Below are 7,572 nucleotides of genomic sequence, written 5' to 3' on the forward strand. Positions count from 1 at the left end.
ACTCTTGGTAACTATGGATGGGACCCAATTGCAGGTTACAGGGGCCTTGGCCGCCTTAGGAGCCATGACAATAGTTGGCCTATGATAAAATAAGAAGATCCGGTTCAATTTTAACCAGGGAGGAAAATCCTAATCATTCAAAGTGGCGGCTTAAGGAGGGGCCTAATGATATAACACTACTAGGGAAAAGCCTATACATAGAATCTTATCAGCAGCGCGCTTTAAAATAAGGCGCTGCTGCTAATTAGCAGTAGCGTGCTCAGGAGTAACTCGCTTCTGAAACAAATATAGCAGTAGCGCGCCCGCTCAAAGATGCGCTACTTCTATAATTCCCACGAGGCCGCCACGAGGCTAGTTATAGCAGCAACGCGTTATAACGACGGGCGCTACTGCTATGTAGCATAGTAGCAGCGCATTTATCCAATAAGCGCTACTGCTAAATTTACTACAAAAATTTAGCCCCATCTCCTCTATCCAATCCACTCACACAGTCACACACTAGCTCACTGGATCCCCTCTCAATCCCCCACGTCGGTCCACCCCCGTCGCCCCTCCTCCGTTTGCGACGCCGTCACCTCCTCCTCCTTGCTGGACTCGGTACCGGCCTCCTCTCCGTCCTTCCTCTCCACTCGCCGCTGGCCGGCCCCTCCACGCTCCGCCTTCCTCCTCCGTCCTCCCTCCACTGGCCGCGCCGGCCGACCCCTCCTCGCTCCGCCTTCCTCCTCCATCCTACTCTCTTCTCTCTCCTCGAGTCGCCCCTCCTTCTCCCTCCTGCCCGCTACATTTTGATTTAGTAGCTAGGCTAGTTCATATGCAACATTTTGATTTAGGTGATATGATTTAGTTGATTTAGTAGGCTAGTTGATTTAGTTGACTTAGAACATTTTGATTTAGTTGATTTAAGTGGCTAGTTCATTTAGTTGATTTAGTTGACTTAGAACATTTTGATTTAGTTGATTTAGTAGGCTAGTTCATTTAGTCTATTTAGAACATTTTGATTTAGTTGATTCAGTAGGCTAGTTGATTTAGTTGATTTAGAACATTTTGATTTAGTTGATTTAGTAGGATAGTTGATTTAGTTGACTTCGAACATTTTGATTTAGTTGATTTAGTAGGCTAGTTCATATGCAACATTTTGATTTAATTGATATGATTTAGTTGATTTAGTAGGCTAGTTGATTTACTTGACTTAGAACATTTTTATTTAGTTGATTTAGTAGGCTAGTTGATTTAGTTGATTTAGAACATTTTGATTTAGTTGATTTAGTAGGCTAGTTGATTTAGTTGACTTAAAACATTTTGATTTAGTTGATCGTTAATCCTTTGCTCATATTGCTTTAGGAAAAATGGCGCCACCACCACCACCACTATGTCAAGATGCGCCAGCAGCCTTGCAACTGGCCAGCTGTTCGGCATCTACTTCCAACCGAGTTTTCGTCATTCGGCGGTAAGAAATTAGATGAAATGTAATAACTATTTTGTTTTTAGTGTTGGCATTACTGCATTGTGTCATTTTGCTTATTTTACATAGATCGTCCCATGCAATGTGAGGTTGAAATTCAACAAGCTGACAGGAGACACTGTGACATTTGAGGCTCCTGGGGGGCCGTACACTATGGAGGTCGAGAAAGGACGCAATATGTCGCAGATTGGAGGAGATGGATGGGCCCGTTTCGTCGCTCGCATGCGTCTTACTGGTGGTGAGTTGATCAGTTTCTCCTTCCGAGCAGAAAGACCCAAGCTAGCTGTCATTTATCTCAACATGGTGGAAGATGATGAAGATCACGAAGATGATGAAGATGATGAAGATAATGAGGACCCACTCGATGAAGATGATGAGGACCCACTTCATGAAGCCATCGTAGCTCAAAGAACAAGGCTGAGTGAGGAGGAGGTGTCCAACCTGTGGGACATAATTCCGCCACATGCTGACTTTGTCGGCGTGCCATTCGTGACTCGCTTGACAAATACCATGGTTGATCGACATGATATGGTATGTTATACTTACAAATGCAAATTATCCGATGAATTACATAGTGTACAGTCCAATGATATGGTATGTTGTGTGGAATCTAGTCGATGATATGTTTTAGTGTAGAGTTTGATCAAATGCTTATTAGTGTAGAATCTAACGAAACTATTAATAGTGTAGATAATCCATATGTACTTATTTGCGAGGCTATTTATTAATTGATATGTTTTTCTTATTCAGAAATTGGCAAAGAGCATACCTGTGAGTTATGGTATCGAGCCTGATGAAGAAGGCTCGGCTGGACTACGCATTACTGCAAGGGGCTCTGTCACAACCTGTACTTACCGCGTGGACACGGACGGTCGCACACACTTAAAGTCGGTTGGGTGGAAGAAATTCCTCGATGACAAGAATCTTCGTGTTGGACAGGCCATCCTAATTACTATCAGGAACACAAACCGCCCAGGCTTAAGGATGATGATTGTCTTCGATATCATCTAGAACTACATATGTGTGTGTGGCTATATCATCTAGAACTACATATGTGTGTGTGGCTATATCATCTAGAACTACATATGATGATCTTCGTCGATATCATCTAGAACTACATATGATGATGGCCGTTGATATGACCTTTTACTGCTTGAGGATGCATGTTGACTATGCATGAAATTGTTATCTAGTACTCCCTTCGTTCCAAATTAGTCGTCGTGGTTTGAACTAAAACCACGACGAGTAATTTGGAACGAAGGGAGTACTACCTAGTAATGGTTTATGAATTTGACATCTACTAGAAGTACCTAGTATCTAGTATCTGAAAGGGAAACTGAAAGGGAAAGGGGTAATGGGAAAATGATGAAAGATATAGCAGTAGCGAGGGATGGCAAAATCGTTACAGCTAGGTAATAGTAGCGCGTTCTTAAAAAGCGTTGCTGATATCGTAAACAGTAGTAGCGCGGGTAAGGGCCGCGCTACTACTATGAGTTAGCCGTAGCGCCTTATTAGTAGCGCGGCCACCCGCGCTGCTGCTAGCCTCAAAACCCGCGCTACTACTAGGGTTTTCCCTAGTAGTGTAAGGATGACTGTACAACAATATTTAAGCCGCTACCAGTATCAAATGCAGTTCAAAATTCTTCAGGTCATAAGGAGCAACTAAGGTTCTATGTCATTTATTTAAACCAGACACCTCGACAGTAGTGTTTAAGAGCATTTACCAGAAAGAAATTTCCAGGTGATAAAAACAAGTTTCACAGATGACAGTTATTATTTTGGATCAAAATATTGCTCTGAAAGGAAATTTTTCTAGACCTAAAAACAGGGCAGAGAAGTTCTTACACTCGAAGAGGGTTTCCAAACAAGGGAAATGAGATCTATTTCTATGCAAGATCAACACAAACAAGTACCGCAGCAGCTCTACATAATTTTTACGATCTAAACAGGGCATTGGAGGTAAGAACTAGTGAGGGTTTGTGTCGGGCGGCGATGAACACCGACGAACTCGACAAAGTCCTAATGCAGATCTAAGAAAGGGAAGGAGAGGAACTCACGGATGTGGATGAGCTGCACAGGTTCGTCGTCGATCTATGGTTGGAGTCAGGTTGATGCAGCGGTCCGAGTCAGTGAAGACGAGGGGTTCCACGGCAGTGGCGGTGGAGCTCGAGAGGAAGCAAGAGGAAGAAGACGACTGAGAGAAGGAAGAATGAAAGACCTAGGTCGCCCTATTTATAAGGAAATACTGGCTGAGATGGCGCGAGAAATGAGGAGACCAAAACATCATTATCTAGCAGCCCTGACACCTCGATTCTCAGGATGGTCAGTAAAGGCAAAGATTCATGGAAGATATGACGGAGTCAAAATAAATTTTACTGAAGATGACGTCACGAAGACTTAACCCGGATCCAGATGATGACGTCACGTCGGGTTAAAATCTTCATGCAAGACAAAAGACTAAGGACAGTTCCATGAGGTATTTTAAGATTGACATGAACATGTTCAAATCAATCTGGGGCCTAATGTTGGGGATATAACTATTTGAGTAAGCCGCCTAGGAGGGGCCGGGTTACACAAAGAAGACTTACCAGAGAGAAGGCCCAAGACCAACGCATGAAGATGGTGGTTCATAGAGGGCTTAAGGCCCACAGGCAACTTAAGGCCCGGTCTAGTAAACCGCCATAATGACATGACTTGTATCATAAGGTAGTTTTGACTAGTCACCGAGCCGGACACTGTTATGAGCCGGTCGGGACTCTATAGGCCACAGGGCGTCAACCCGTGTATATAAGGGGACGACCTGCTGGCGGCTTAGGGCAAGAAACAACTCATCGAGAACCGGGCATAGTGTATCTCCATCCCTGGTTATCGAAACATCAATACCAACCCAACTAGACGTAGGCCTTACCTTCACCGTAAGGGGCCGACCTAGTATAAACCCTCTCGTGTCCTTTGTCCCGATTAACCCCTTCAAGCTTCATAGTTGCGATGGCTCCACAACTAAGTCCTTTCACGAGGACATCTGACGTGACAATTCCACGACAATACTTGATGAAGACATGACACAAAACCTCCAGAAAGAATTGAAATAGTTGAATGAAAAGAACTTAGAAGGAAGGATTGAACGGAGTTGTTGAGAAAATCAACAACGAAAGAATAAGCTTGTAGTGGACTTATGGATAACCTCTCAGAAATTATGAGGTGGTAACTGGCCACAAATGGAAAAGTTTGAATAGCTGAGAAGAATGAAGAAATGCTAAACTCAACTTCAAAAGAATACAGAGATTTAACTGCACTTCGGGATGCGAGAAGAAAAGATACTTGAACTTCTCCAACAAAAATCTTGATGAACTCTTGAAGAATGAATTAAATCATGAAGAACCACCATGAAGAACTCCGGTGACAAAAGATGATGAGATTAAAGCTTGTGATGATTTAAATGGAGGTTCCAGCGAAATGGCCGAGGAAATTTGTACTCGGGAAAAGAAAACACTTGGGACTAGAATTTATTCAACAAGACCAAACTCTGAAGGAAGGGATTACTCACTTGGATGAAATAAGAATAAGATTTATTGTATGCTTATCCTTCATCAAATTAAATTGATGACAAGCAATGGATTTTGCATGCTACTTATTCTTGTTGAAAAAGATTAAAGGGGAAAATAGCGTGAAATTTGGGAAGGTCTTCATGAACCACCGGTAGGATTGGAAAGAATGAATTAATAAAATTGATAATCAAGGAAAAAGAATCTTGAACGAACCACCGTAAGAATTCGCAAATGACTGATGAATGAGAAAGAATCACCGGGAAGAATTAGAAGAACAAATATGCTTAAGGGGATTTAGATGCAAAAGAATGGAAATAACTCGAACTGATTAAAGAGCACTTGAACGAAGCGTCGGGATAAATAGAGAACGATAACTAGAATGTGAGGACAAAGAATTCTTCGGGAACGATGGCCTCCGGAGAAAAGAAACGGGAAAAACAACTTCTAACATACTCTGGAAGAATGAACGAGAAGAAGGGTTGAACCAAGGCATGTGAATTTGAAAACGATCTTGGAGAAGGCATGTGACTGATGAAATCCATTCTTACGTCACACTTTGAAAAGAATTGAGAATAACCCCGGGGGAATTAGAAGAGTCAGGTAAGATCCTGGGAAAGGACCTGTGGGTTATGGGCCCACTAAAATAGAACACCGTTGGAAAGGGATGTTGAACAGATAGATGAAGCACCGGAACAATTGAAATATTTTAATGAGGTGACAACCACGAATTAATTGACACACAGATGAATCTCTGAGATGTCTTCCAAACTCCGGAATGATTGAATGGCGAGAGGACAATGAGCAAGGAGAAAACTTTAACCAAGGAAAAGAATATTATCAACAAAAAAACTTGAATTGAGTGCACCGGAAAAATAAAGGGAGGAAGAATGTCGAATAAAAGAGAATTCACCGGTTGAAGTGATTGAGGGAAGGCTGAAGAGGCTCTGTACGAATGAAATTGATGCTCGAAAGAGATTCAAGCTCCGGGAAGAAGAGGGTGGGAGGGCGGGAAAAACAAAAGCACCTTGGAAGGGGGAAAACCGATGAATAACTTCAAGAGGAAACACCGGTGAAAGAAAGCAAAGGCTTCGCACGAGTAGGATGGATACTCAATTACGGACTCCGGCTCCGAGATGAAAAAAGGGCGGGCGGGTGGGAAAAGAAAACAACTGAGGATTGAACTTGGCAAAGATGAAGAGGCTCGAATCAACTTGACGAGAAATGCACCGAATGAAAAGAGCTGAGAGCCAACGATCGGAAAACCAACTGCGTGATCCTAAAGAAAAATTGAAGGGGAAGAGGAGTAATTCAGAACACCTACATCAAGATTCCTTACCAGAGCGACAAAGGGGATGAGGAGTAAAAAGAATTCCTACTCTCCGATATAACTAGACTCCGAAAAAGTTTTCTTCTAGACTCGACATCGGCCAAACCACACGATCAATCAAGGGGGCTCCTAGGGTCGGTCGAGGCTCTGATACCAACTTGTCACGTCCAATATGCGATATTATCCTAAAGAAACTCGAAGGTCCCACCAAGGATAGAACCGCATATTGAAACGCTCTTGCAAGGTGGATATCATTACATCAACATTACATAAATAGATGGGGATACATACAAGAGGCATGCAATGCCACACGAATACAACAATACATCATCCATAAGATCAACATCCGACTACGGATGAAACACAAACAGAAGCTCAAACGACATCCACCCTGCTATCCCAGGCTGCCGACCTGGAACCTATCCCCTGATCCAAGAAGACGCAGAAGAAGAACTCCAAAACAAGCAAATATCGCTCTCGCGTCATGATCATCGCATAACCTGTACCTGCAACTGTTGTTGTAGTAGTTTGTGAGCCACGAGGACTCAGCAATCCCATTACCATGGGTATCAATACTAGCAAAGCTTAATGGGAAAGGAAGGGGTAAAGTGGTGAGGTTGCAGCAGCGACTAAGCATATATGGTGGCTAACATACGCAAATAAGAGCGAGAAGAGAGCAAGCGGAACGGTCGTGAAGCTAGCAATGATCAAGAAGTGATCCTGAACTCCTACTTACGTCAAACATAACCCAAAACCGTGTTCACTTCCCGGACTCCACCGAAAAGAGACCATCACGGCTACACACGCGGTTGATGCATTTTAATTCGAATCAGGTGTCAAGGTTATCTACAACCGGACATTAACAAATTCCCATCTGCCACATAACCACGGGCACGGCTTTCGAAAGTTTATACCCTGCAGGGGTGTCCCAACTTAGCCCATGATAAGCTCTCGCGATCAACGAAGGATATACCTTCTCCCAGGAAGACCCGATCAGACTCGGAATCCCGGTTTACAAGACATTTCGACAATGGTAAAACAAGACCAGCAAGACCGCCCGATGCGCCGACAATCCTGATAGGAGCTGCACATATCTCGTTCTCAGGGCAACACCGGATGAACATTACGTACAACTAAAACCAGACCTCAAGTTTCCCCGAGGTGGCGCTGCAAGTGGCTCTAGTTTGGACCAACACTCAAAGGAGCACTGGCCCGGGGGGGTTAAATAAAGATGA

Source organism: Triticum aestivum, chromosome 3B, assembly GCF_018294505.1.
Source record: "Triticum aestivum cultivar Chinese Spring chromosome 3B, IWGSC CS RefSeq v2.1, whole genome shotgun sequence".
In the NCBI taxonomy this organism is placed as follows: domain Eukaryota; kingdom Viridiplantae; phylum Streptophyta; class Magnoliopsida; order Poales; family Poaceae; genus Triticum; species Triticum aestivum.